Genomic DNA, 13540 nt, shown 5'->3' with positions numbered 1-13540 from the left:
TTTAAATATTTCTCCCTATGGTGTGTTATTTATGCTATGTACATTGACTCACCATTACCTTATTTTTTCGTACCATTTTGGATACTATTCTATGGTGTGTTATTTATGCTATGTACATTGACTCACCATTACCATATTTTTTCTTACCATTTTGCATACTCTTTATTCCATATAAAAATACTTTCATGCAAGCTTCTCTTATTTTTGGTGTAACTCCATCCCAATAAAAATCCAAAAAAACTAGTTCCATTTATGTGTATATTTTTTCACTATTGTGATTTTTTCCTTTCTACATCTATTCTCTATTACTCTCATAAATTAGACCATCAAAAATATTCATCTTTTTATGGTAGACTTATAATGAGAGAGACTTATTTTGACCCCTTTATATTTTTGCCAACTATATTATTTATATTTGACATGTACATATTTTTTTTAGACCCCTCAATATTTGATTTTCTTAGTTGTACTATTCACTTATATCATGATCTCAACAATATCTTCAATTATAGACCTACCAAATAAGGTCAAGGGTATGTGGCATGCATGCATGCACCATGGGGACTCACTCTTAGAGGTATTCAAAAGAATCATCCAAAGGACCTCACAAGGACTTTGTGTAGTGGAAAAGACAGTAGGTTTTGATAATTTTTAAACATCACTTGCTCTCCGAATTTGAAAAGGTGTTACAAAGAAAAGTTGTAGCTCCTGAGCTGAAATTTTACCTCAAATATTTTCATATTTTTCTGAGCTACAAGCTATGAGCTATGATTTTATTGGTGGACCCCAGTTTTCCCATGCTATGCAGCCACACTCCCTCTTCCACTTTATCATTTTCCATTTTCACACACACTTCTCCACTCATCATCCCCACCTCTCTCACCACTCCTATCTCCACCCTACTCACCTTCTTCTCAACCTTGAAGAATCAGAGAAACCATGGGGAACTCATGTCTCCTACACACAGTTCCATTCTAAAATTGACCACTTAGTCTCATTTTTCCTCATCCATATTACCCATATCTATCAAAAAAACCACAAAATTCAACCTCTTCTCTTCAAAGACAACATCATGGTGATTGATTACTCATGTTCACTTACCTTGGCTTCCAAGGAAGGTCAAGAGTGGAGAAAAAACATACCGTCAAAGCTAGTGGACCGTCAACAAGCGTCAAAATTGACCCTACTCAAGACACTTGGAGCATCAACATTGTAAGAAATCCATATTTTCTTACCTATTAAGAGTTTTTTCTTCCTTATTGTATCCTACTTGGATACTCCCATTGTAAATATCCAATTCCATTTGTAAATCAATAAAAATACTAACTCTACTAATTTACTAACACTAACCTACTATGAAAAGTCCTATCACCTCCACTTCCCTCCTCTCTCTCTTCTTCATCTATATACACCAAATTCTTGATACTTCCAAGCAAAAGAAAATAGATAAGTGCTGAAAATCTAACCCAACCATAGTTAGAGGAGTAACCCTAGCCCTCAAAATTGCTATAAAAGGAGGGTGTAGCTAGCACAAAAGGGGGGGAGCCATAAGCAAGAGCACTATGCTATAGCTTGAGAAGCCAAGCTCAACCTCTCTAGAAGAAGCTCTTGAGTGGAAGCTCATTGTCTTATGCATGCGCATGTGTTGTAATAGGGGTGATTAGCAAGGGAACTCTATGCCATTGTAAGAGAGAGTGATCATTCAATTGAGAGTAGGAAATCTATCATTTCTCCTACTAGTGTAAGCCCAACATTTGTTGAATCAAGGAGGGTGGATTTGGACTAAGCTTGGACACTTTGTCTCTCTTCCAACGTGAAGTAATGGACAACAATGATGTGTAAGTGTCTTGGTGTTTTTTTAAGCCTTGATAGCTTGTATCTAGGTATTGTCATCAATTTAGCCATAAATTCCACATATTGTAAGAGGGCGACAGGGTGGAGAGGACTCCCTTGGCCTTAAGACAGTGATTGGGATGGCTTTTCTTGTGATGTGTTGTGGTGTAATTTACTCAAGATATGTTGAACAAATACTAATCTCACTTTGATTGGTCATGACAGATTTGTAAGAAGGTATTAATGCAACAAGCATCCCCTCCCCCTTCTCTCTCTTTCTTACATATATAACTGTGTTTGCTTCATCTCACTGCCGATACATTTCAAAGCAGCCCAAGCACTATCTCTCTCTCTCTCTCTCTCTCTCTCTCTCTCTCTCTCTCTCTCTCTCTCTCTCTCTCTCTCTCTCTCTCTCTCTCTCTCTCTCTTTACGCGTCCTACACTACAAGAGGTTGTGTGCTCTTGTGACGCTGTTAGCGACGGAAATACACTGGGTTTTTATAACCCCCGGCGTCGCTAAAACCGTCGCTACGAGCGTCGCTACGAGAGTTTCGCTAAATGCGACGCTATAAGCGTCGCTATATAGAGACGCTCATAGCGACGCTCATAGCAACGGTTATAGCGACGTTTACATAGAAGACTATAGCGACGCTGCAAAGCCATAAATAGCGACGCCCGAGAGAAATTTTGTTTGGTGATGCCCTGCCACCCATCAACCATATTGTACTTGATTCACTTTTTTAAAAAAGTGCAAGGGTAGATAATAGACCTAAAATAGTCACCCACAAGACGCATTGTTTGCAAAATTGACAATTGTACACATCATAGGCAAAATGAATTGATTGGCAAATGTAATAATGACAATTGTACAACATCTTAGGCATAAAGAATTGATTGGCAAAAGGAACTGCGGTGACAAATGTAATAATATACATGGTTCAAAAAGACGTATAAAATTCGTCTCATAATACATAAGCTATGAGAAACCCTAAACTAATGCTATCTAGCTACGGCTAAACTAACGTCGTCTAGTCAGACGTCTCATCGCGTCCAAGCAGGGTATCTGTCGGATTCTGCAAAAAAAGACAATAAGACAGCTTTCAGTAAGTATAAACATATAACGACATTTATAAAACAATACAAAAAATAGAAAAGAGTAAACCCTAATACTAACCATGCCGCCACAAGAATTGAGAATGTCCATCAGGGCGTTTAAGCCCTTCCTGCCTGCGTACTCGCGCTCGTACGGTGTGGGATCACGTCCTGTCATCGACCACTGTCAAAACATACAAAGATTTCATTATGTTAGAATTAAAAAACTCATAAACCCTAAACTATCGAACATAAAGAGCAATGCAAAAACACTTACAAAATCGGCCTCAAATGATGCCCATCCACCGCTCCCCAAGTGGTGCGAGCTCCCTGCCTCTACTCGCGCTCTGGCTGCATCCTTTTGTTGCTTCCACTTGTCGGGATTCTCGTGCGCTGCTTTCTTCGCATTCTTCCAATCTTCTTTGGCCAGCCAATATGGCCTGTTCCACCCATTCTTGATTGCTTTTTGCACTTCGGAACGCTTGTGTTTGTAGTATTCGCGCATTCGAATCTTCATCAGGTCTTCATTGAAGCGCTGATCCCGTGTTGGAATGGGAAACTCATCATGAAGTATGCTGATGACTCTGTTTTTTAAATCACTTGGTACTTCAATCCATTTGTTTAGTATGTAGTGTCTAAACAGCTGAGAGCAAAGACCACGCATGCGCGAGATCACCTTCTTGCCATCATCATCCATGATGATGCCGCCGCTGAAGTCGACGGAGTAAGACAAGACCTCTGGCCGGTGATGCGTGAACCTGGGTGTCCCGATAGGGGTCTCTAGCGGCGTGTCGATGGGGGTACCGACGTCAGGTGTCTCCACCGGCGTCTGGGCCCCGAAGCAAGGAGTAGGTAGAGGTGTGTAGCTTCTAGGAACAGTCAGCCGTGCAAAACCTGGTGTAGATGGCGATGTTGTGGCTGGTGTGGGGGCGGGCAAAGAAGGGGAGGGTAAAGAGCCTCGTCGAACACGAGGCGGTGTGGAGGCATCGGTGGAGGAATCCCCACAACAACCGCCACCGCCACCACTAGAGCGCCGGTGTCTAGACGAGTGTGAAGCTCGTCTCGTCGACGCCGAAGCTTCGGAGCACGCCGAATGCTCCGAAAGAGAGGGAGATGCGGATGGAGTAGGAACATGCGATGATGCGCCAGAGCGATGACGCTCCACGTACCACTGTCTCTGCTGCGGTGACAAAGAAGAAAGAAACTCCTCATCATCCATACCTGCATTAAACACACGAATATTTAAACTTAATATTGAATGAATAGAGTAGACAATGACGCAAAGACCATTAAATACAATGACGTAATGACGCATATAAATACAATGACGCAATGATTCCACTCCACTCGTCTTCCCCGTCTCCACTCGATTCGTGCCCTTTGTCGCTCTTGCTTTGCATCCTCATATTGTGAAATCCACTTTTGCATCACTGGATTGTGAAGCATGCAAAATCGGTTGATTTTAGCCTCTAGATCTTCCGTCATCTTCTTCTCAAAACCGAGATTGCACATGACAATCCCAGATATGCGCTCATCATCTATGGTTCGCCATAGCGTGTCCCGGGCTTTATCAAATCCGTCTAGCCACTCTCCAATGTACACTAGGGACTCTGATACCAACCAACCTTCTGCCATGCTACCCTCCGGACGTTCCTTTTGACGTACATATCCCTTAAGCGTTTTCATGAAACGTTCTAAGAAGAACATCCATCTGGAATGAACTGTGCCAGCTATTTCCACCTCATCAACTATGTGAACAAGAAGATGCACCTGAATGGTTAGCATGGTAGTAGGAAAATGTTTCTCAAACATGCACACAAGCTCCGCAGCATTTAGTTTGGCGAATGGTATGGAGTCTACGTTGATCTCCTTTTGTGAGATCCATTGCACCAGCTTTGCAAGTTTGTAGATTGTGTTACGGATGTCGAGAGACAAACATCCCTCAATGGAAACCGGTAAAATAAACTGTAAAGTATGTGCAGCAATGATATTAAAGTCCACATTTTATGCAATGATATTAAAGTCCACTATGAACGTACCTGACACATTTTATGCCAATCGTGTGACTTCAAACCGGTAAGCTTTCCTTCTTTAGTAAAACACGTTCGGAGCAAGTGCATTACGCCAGTGGGGGTCCGCAAAGATCGAATGGTCTCTTTTACTTTGCGTTCTTGGGCTCCTGTGAAAATCCATGGTGCTTTAGGGAGTTTTATCGATCCATCAGACGCTGTTTGCGGCCAATATTGCTCCATACGACCCACATTTCTAAGGTCAACTCTGGCTCCCAAAGTATCTTTCTTGCCGGTCAGATGGTCCCATAGTAGATTACCCACATTCTTGAATATGTGCATTGGATCGAGCAAGTGATTGATCATGAGTCGGGGCCAGTATGGTAACTCATACCATAGAGATAGTCTCTTCATCCCTGGAGGCAATCCTTCATCGCACATCTCCTTCTGCTCTAACCATGCTTGTGCAGACATCCTTGGTGGCTCTCTTCCCAAAAATTCATCGCGTAACACATGATTCTCTGGAAGATACGCTTGATGACCTTCGTAGATTTGCTTCTTCAGTGAGGGTGCCCTACGTGCATTCAGTCTAGGTCCACATGTGACACATGCTCTCTATCCGCTTGTTTGAAGCCCTGCATGTATACACATGATAATAGATCAACTATGGGAAAAAACAAGATTTACAGTGTCTGAGTGAGGAGTGTCAATAGATCACCTGAGCATTCTGTTAGCCCGGGATAGTCATGCATGGTCCACATTAGAATGCCTCTGATCAAAGCATTCCGTCGTCCTGTGTGTCGGCTCATATCCACCACCTCTATGCCAATCCACAATTGTTGTAGCTCTTCCAATAGTGGACGAAGATACACATCCATATTCCCCACTTTATATCGCCCAGGCACAATCAAGCTTAGCCATAGGTGCCCCTTCTTCGTAGTCAACCACGGGGGAATGTTGTAGTTGACGATGACCACGGGCCATACACTGTAAGATGTTGATCTTTGACCAAATGGATTTACGCCATCCATAGCCAGGCCTAAGCGCAAATTTCGAGCTTCCCTGGCAAAATCCGACCATGTTCCATCTATATGTTTCCAAGCTGTGCAATCTGCAGGAATTCGTAGCACACCATCCGAAGATTTATTCTCCTCATGCCATGATGCTAGGGCGGCCATGGACTTACATTCGAAGAAATGCTTGATGCGAGGAAGCAGAGGAAAATTTCGCAAAACCTTTTGTGGAATTTTTGTCCCGTGGAGATCTACTCGATATCTTTCGGAATCACATTTTGGACACTTCTCCATGTCTATGTATTCCCCTCTGAAAAGAATGCAGTCATTAGGACAAGCGTGGATAGAATTGTAATCCATCCCCAAGTTTCGCAAAATCTTTCTTGCTTCATCTCGGGAATCTGGCATCACATTGTCAGCTGGTAGTATGTGCTCTTTAAGCAATCTATACAACATAAAAATACGATACAGTCGTGTAAAAATCTATCAGATCATTATACATTTAGAGTTTTATTAAAGTAAACTAATTGTAATAGATCACCTGAAAAGCGCTGTGATGCTAGTGTCACTCCATCCAAACTTTGTCTGCATGTTGAGAAGAACCAGGAGTGCTTTCAATCTAGACATACGTGCTCCATTATACAATGGCGTATCGGCTTCACTTTTCATATCATCATAGATAAGCCTTTCTGAATCCATGATCGTCTCGATCATTTCATCAATCTCGGGCTCAAACATTGCCTCGTTGGGAATGTGCTCTGCATGATCATCCCCCGAGCTGTCAGAGGCTGCATCTTGTGGCCTCACATATGCTGCTTGACCAAAGCGCCTGCGAACACGTCTATTGGGTTGCAAGATTGCTGCTTGTTGGCCAGCGTCAGAGTCCGACAAGTTATAATTGGCAACAACTCGATCTATAATAGATGGATCGAACTCGCCAAATTCGTGAACGTGCTGCAAAGAAACACGTCTTGTCCGTCGCACAGCATGCTTGCATTGATTACAAAGACATAAGACCCTCGTTGAGAGATAGGTGTTTCGGTTGGACGGTCCCACATCCTCGTCACTACTCATAATGAGGATAAAAATCTTATAACCTGGACAACAAATTTAATATTCTATTGGCATTCTTCGTCTCATCTCTCTCTCTCTCTCTCTCTCTCTCTCTCTCTCTCTCTCTCTCTCTCTCTCTCTCTCTTTACCTCACATTCTCTAGTCATGTCCAATCCCCGCACACCTCGGTCTAGAGGTGCACGGAGATCAGAACCACCAGTTTATAATCTCGTCTTTATTGGTCAATACCTATATTTGTGGGTACAAGAAATCTACACACCCACGTCTACATGATACTGCATGTAGTGGACAAAACCCCTTTGCCTCTTCTCTAGCTGTAGCACTTCACAGCATCTTAACATCTTTTCACAGTAGATCTTTTCACTGTTCGTCTAACTCTAAACCCTAAACCGTAAGTAATTCTTGCGTGGACTCGATCTAACGTAAATAAGCGTAAATCTAAATAAACGTAAATCTAACTAAAAATAAACCTAAATCTAATTTAACGTAAGTCTACATCTAACCTAATCTTTAACGTCTTTTGGGATAGTTTCCTACGAGGTTAAAACTCTCTTCTTCTTGTGTGTGTGTGTGTGTGTGGGTAAACCTAAATAAACCTAAGTCTAATCTAATATAACATAAATCTAAATCTAACGTAAATTATGTTATATTAAAAACAAAGAACTAAACTAATAGGGATTATAAGAACCTTAAAACTAATTTAACACATAATTTTTCACATAACTCGGCAAGAGTTGGCATTCTCATCACTAAAGATGTGAGAGCTAACTTCCGGCGGTGACGCTGCCTCATCTCCATCCACATCTGACGACAGCAATTGGCCCTTTAGACCGTTCTTGCTCTTGTTACTAACTTTGAAGTTGCTGTTGAATGACTAGAGGTTGTCTAGATGGTCATTGTGTCGGGGATGTAGTGACTCTTGCCGCCCTGAAGATCCACCTTCTTCCCTATCTTCTAAAGACATTTCACCAGTACTTTTGGATCGACGGAGCCCACCATGAGTGAAGGCAGCAATACCCTATATTCCATTGAGGGCTTTCTTCACCTGCTTCATGCAGGCATCGCAGTCTATGGAGACCTAAATCTAATCTAATATAACGTAAATCTAAATCTAGCATAAATAAACGTAAATCTAGTTAAAAATAAACCTCAATCTAATCTAATTTAACTTAAATAAACCTAAATCTAATTTAACGTAAGTCTACATCTAACCTAATCTTTAACGTCTTTTAGGATAGTTTCCTACGACGTTATAACTCTCTTCTTCTTGTGTGTGTGCGCGTGTGTGGATGTGTGTGCCAATAAAAAGAGATAAATGGTATAACCTTTCTATCACCCATGCCAAGTATGATAGATTGATTATGCCATTTCCCTCTTGAATAATAGGTCTTGAGTTCAACTCCTCATCGGCTAGATCTTTAGGTCTTTTAATTTTAATTAGTTTCCTACGACGTTAAATTAGTTTCTCTCTCTTTCTCTCTCAATGTGTGCGTTTTTTTGGATCGTATGCATGTTTTCTCTCTCTTTTCCTCTCTCTGTGTGCGTTTCATGTTCTCTCTCTCTTGCGTTTTTTGTTTTTTTGTTTATGCATGCTCTCTCTCTCTTTTCCTCTCTCTATGTGTGTGTGCATTTTTGTTTATGTTTGTACTCTCTCTCTCTCTCTCTCTCTCTCTCTCTCTCTCTCTCTCTCTCTCTCTCAAAAACACTGTGTGTGTGTGAGAGAGAGAGAGAGAGGGAGAGAGAAAGAGGGGAAGGGAACATGAGAATGAGGAGAGGGAAGGAGCATACCTGGCTCTCCTTCCTCTCCTCGTGTGTGTGTGTGTGTGTGTGTGTGGAGAAGAAAAAGAGAGAGAGAGAGAGAGAGAGAGAGAGAGAGAGGAAGAGCGTTACCTGCTCCTTGCTTGAGGGCGCCGAAAAACTCAGATTTGAGATCTGAGTTTTTGGGCACGCTCGGTTATTTTTTTAGCCCAGCCGGCATCGCTATGAGCATCGCTATGAGCATCGCTATGAGCGTCGCAAATTTCTTTGTAAATTTGCGACGCTCATAGCGACGCCGGGAATTTTTTTTTTTAGCGTTGTTGTGTGAGCGTCGCTAATATGAATAGCCTCTTGTAGTGCTAGTTCGTGTCTCTCTTTACGTGTAGGATTTAGGTTGTGGGTTTGTGTATGTGTTTGTTGTTTTTTTCCAACCCCAACCCAATTGAGCAACACGGGAGCCTAGAAGAGTGCTTAGAGGCCACTCTTCTTGTTGCCCGCCCCGGACCGCCTCAATATCATCATCTACTCCAAGTCTTTACTCCAAGTCTTTGGAGGAACATAAGCAATATCTCCAAGTGATTTTTCAAGAATTGAGGGAGAACAAGATTTTTCTCATCCAAAAGAAAAGTGAATTCTTCTTTCAAGAGATTCAATACCTAGGTCATATTATCTCTAAAGATGGTATCCAAATGGATCCATCAAAGTTAGAGGTAATAAAAGCATGGCTTGACCCAAGAAATCTACATGAGCTAAGAAGCTTTGTTGGTATGTGCGCATACTATAGACGCTTCATAGTAAAATTCTCTCATGTAGCAGGACCACTACACGACTTAACTAAGAAGAACGTTAAGTTTGTATAGACTTCTAAGGAGCAAAATGATTTTGAACAGCTCAAAGAGAATCTTACTTCCCAACCAGTCCTCGTGCTTCCGGATCTCTCAAAGCCATTTGAGGTCAAATGTGATGCTTGTGATGATTGCCTTGGAGCAGTTTTGCTTCAAGAAGAGCATGCCATAGCATATGAGAGCCGAAGGCTCAATATTGATGAACGAGTCTTGGGCATTTATGAGAAAGAGCTTTTAGCTATTCTACATGCACTGGACACATGGAAGCACTACCTATTCGGGACTCCATTTATCCTACAAACCGACCACCAAAGTCTCAAGTATTTCATGACGCAAAATAAGCTTTCGCCAAACAAATGACGTGGGCAAATTTTCTTTCGCAATTTAATTTCCATATTGCTCACATAGCTGGTAAGCACAATCAAGTGGCCGATGCACTTTCACGACGACCCAAAGTTAATGCAGTGTCTATAGCTACTCACAATGATCTATCCTCTATGATAGATGAGTATGCTATTGACCCTGACTTTAGACACATAATGTCAGCCCTTTCTTTGGGGAAGAAAGAGGAACCATTCACCTTGCAGGATGGTTATCTTCTCCACAGCAATAGGCTATGTGTTACCCATTCCCTTCGTGAGAAAGTTATGTATGAATCCCATGCTCCTCCATATGCGGGGCGTAGAGGTATTCAACCTACTCTCTGAGGAGTAGAGACATACTTCTATTGGCCTACCATGAAAGTGGACATACAAGAGTATGTTTCAAAATGTGTAGTATGCCAAAAGACCAAGTATGATAGAGGGAAGCAACCTGGATTACTCCAGCCACTATTGCCTATCCCAAATTCACCATGGGAGAGTATATCCATGGATTTCATATTTGGATTACCCAAGTCTATCCATGGGAATACAGGAATATGGACAATAGTTGACAGGTTTAGCAAGCAAGCACATTTTATTCCTGTCAAGGCACATCAAATGGCAACTCTCTTCATATCTAAGATTTTCAAGCACCATGGATTACCCACATCCATCGTGTCAGATAGAGATCCTAGAATGACGAGTAATTTTTGGAAAGGTCTCTTTGAAAATCTTGGAACAAGATTGAATTTCTCTTCAGCCTTTCATCCACAAACGGATTGCCAAAGTGAGATAGCCAATCTTATGATACTCGATCTACTCAAGACTTATGTTACCAAAGTAGATCAACGCTCACAATGGGAAAAGTACTTACCTCTTGTAGAGTATGCCTACAATAATAATGTACATACTTCTACGGGAAAATCAACTTTTGAGATCATTGAGGGAAGACCTAAAAGTCCATTGCTACTCAAAGTACATGGGAAGACCTTTGCGCCGATGAGTATAGCCGTGACCTACAAGAATCTTTTCAAAAGATTAAGGAGGCTATATCCATCTCTCAACAAAGGCAAAAAGCTGCTGCTGCTGATAAGCAGAGAAGAGCCTTAATGTTCAAAGACAATGATTGGGTCTTACTCAAGTTTCCTAAGGCTCAATTAAGACATGCTTGCGGTAGCTATGTCTCCCAAGCAGCAAATGGATTATTCATCCATCTTGGAAAGATGTCGTAGGGTAAAAAGGGATCCTCTACACACTAAGTAAAATTGACTAATGACTAAGGATTTATCTCTTCTACCTCATAGTCGAGGACGACTATGATTTCAAGAGAGATGTAATGTCATAAAATCTAATATCTAATATCTAACCAAACCAAATGATTTTCTCATATTAAATTGATCACTTAATGTGGAAGAATAAACGGGAACAAGTGTTAAGATATAGACATGTGCTTATAGATCTATCTCAACACGGGGTCAATGGTAAAGGGGCCCAAATGAGAGATGGTCTATCAAAGAGCAAGGCTAACAAATGGAGCATAAGACCTTAGGGTTAGCTTCATTGAAGACCTCCAATACTGTGTGTAAAAGGCCTTTAACCTTAGGTAAGCTAGGGCTGATCTTGAGGCGCGGGAACCCGATCCAGCTCGAGGTGCTTTTCCTTCTTGTCATGCTGAATGACTAACTTTCTTGAGGTGCTTGATGATTGAGGTGCTTAAGGTGTTTGGGGTGCTTAATTATTGAGATGCTTGACGTGCTTGACATGCTTGAGATACTAGGGTTGCACTTGAGGTGAGAACCCACCCCAAGCTTAAAGTGCTTATGAACCAAGCTTGTGGTGGGAATTGGGCCTCTGCATGAGGGGCTTGAGGTGTCAAAAAGTCAACGGTTCAATCCCTACAAGGAGGGGGCAAGCCCTACATGAGGGGGATGAGAGAGAACACCCACACACTCACACAAGGCATGCATGGTACAAAGAAAGCAAAAGGGACACTTGTCAAGTTCCTCCTCATGTTGCCCTCATGCTGTGCCTGAAGCCTATTGGTTGGCCACCCAAGGGGTCCAATAATAATTTAAGATATTTAATTAATTTATATAGCATTTATCTAGCCCTCTCTCTCAAAGGGGAAAGGGGGACACTTGTCTCAAGGCTACCCTTGCTGCTTGTAATGCCTCCTGCTTGTGATTGGCTGGGCCTGGAGGGGTCCAATAAGCTTCAAGCATGAGCTACAAGGGAGGGTCCACCCAAGCAATCTACACGGTTGCTTAGGGGGTATATTCACCCACACACACTCACAAACACTCTCATTGTGTGCTATGCAAAGTGCAAGAGCTCCCTCTCGTTCTTCACGCAAGTAGAGGTTGAGAGCCTACACCAACACTCTTGGATATGGAGTGCAACTCCAACCAAGAGCCATGCTTCAATGCTTAAGCTTGTCATATCCTTCTTCTTTATTACTATGCTATTATGTATGCTAGCAAGAAGAGTTATGATAGTGAGGAGCTAATTCTTTCTCCTACAAAATGTTTCTTCTTCCTCTTCCCTACCCTCATTCCCTGCTAGCTCTCTCCACCTTCGAAGGTGTTTGAGGTCTTGGGACTGAGGCTTGGGATAGTTAAAGCTTTCTTCAAGTTTATGTTATGTTTGTGATGCACGAAGCTTTCCATCTTCATTGCATCACCTAGCTCACAAGGAACACAAAGATTGTATTGTAACAAGTCTCTCTTAATGGGAGATCTCATAATACAAATGCCTATTGGAGGGGGGACCGGCTCCACATAAATCCGGTTCTCAACTATTGTCATGTTCTCTAAATTCTCTCTCTTGCAAAAGTATTGTTCCTGCCAAGTTAACTAATTTCTATGATTAAGTTTCTATCTTCAATTATGTTCACCCCGTATGCTCACAAAGTCATTTCTCAAAAGTATTCTCATTAATTTCTGCTACTCTCAAATTAAATAGGCCAACTGCATTACACACAATGTTAGTGGAATGAGTAGATCCTGGATCCACAACATGGCCATTTAGACTTAGGATTGGAAACTATATGCATCAAGGATCCACCACTTGGCCATTATAACCAATTCTTGAATTGTGGATCCAATTGTTGGTGTCTCATAGATCCACCACTTGGCCATTCTAACCATGTCTTAAACGTAGGTGCATTAAGCACTTTGCCATCATAAAACTTGTAATTTTATAAAATGTTTGTAGAATAAGTAGATCCTACATCCACTACTTGGCCATTTAAACTAAGAATCGAGAAGTACGTGCATCAAACATGCACCACTTACATTACATCAAAGGATTGAATTATGGATCCAATTGTTGATCTCTCTTAGATCCACCACTTGGCCATTCTAACCATGTCCTACAGTTAGGTGCATTCAACACTTGTAATTTTACACAATGTTTGTGGGATGAGTAGATCCTAGATCCACCACTTGGCCATTTAGACTAAGAATTGGGAATTAGATACATCAAAGATCCACCACTTTGCCATTGTAATGAAGGCTTGAATTGTGGATATGATTGTTGATGTCTCTCAGATCCGC

The sequence above is a fragment of the Adiantum capillus-veneris genome, chromosome 12 (assembly GCF_014529385.1).
Source record: "Adiantum capillus-veneris isolate H3 chromosome 12, ASM1452938v2, whole genome shotgun sequence".
NCBI classification, from domain to species: Eukaryota; Viridiplantae; Streptophyta; class Polypodiopsida; order Polypodiales; family Pteridaceae; genus Adiantum; species Adiantum capillus-veneris.
Note: the sequence above shows the minus strand (reverse complement) of the source record.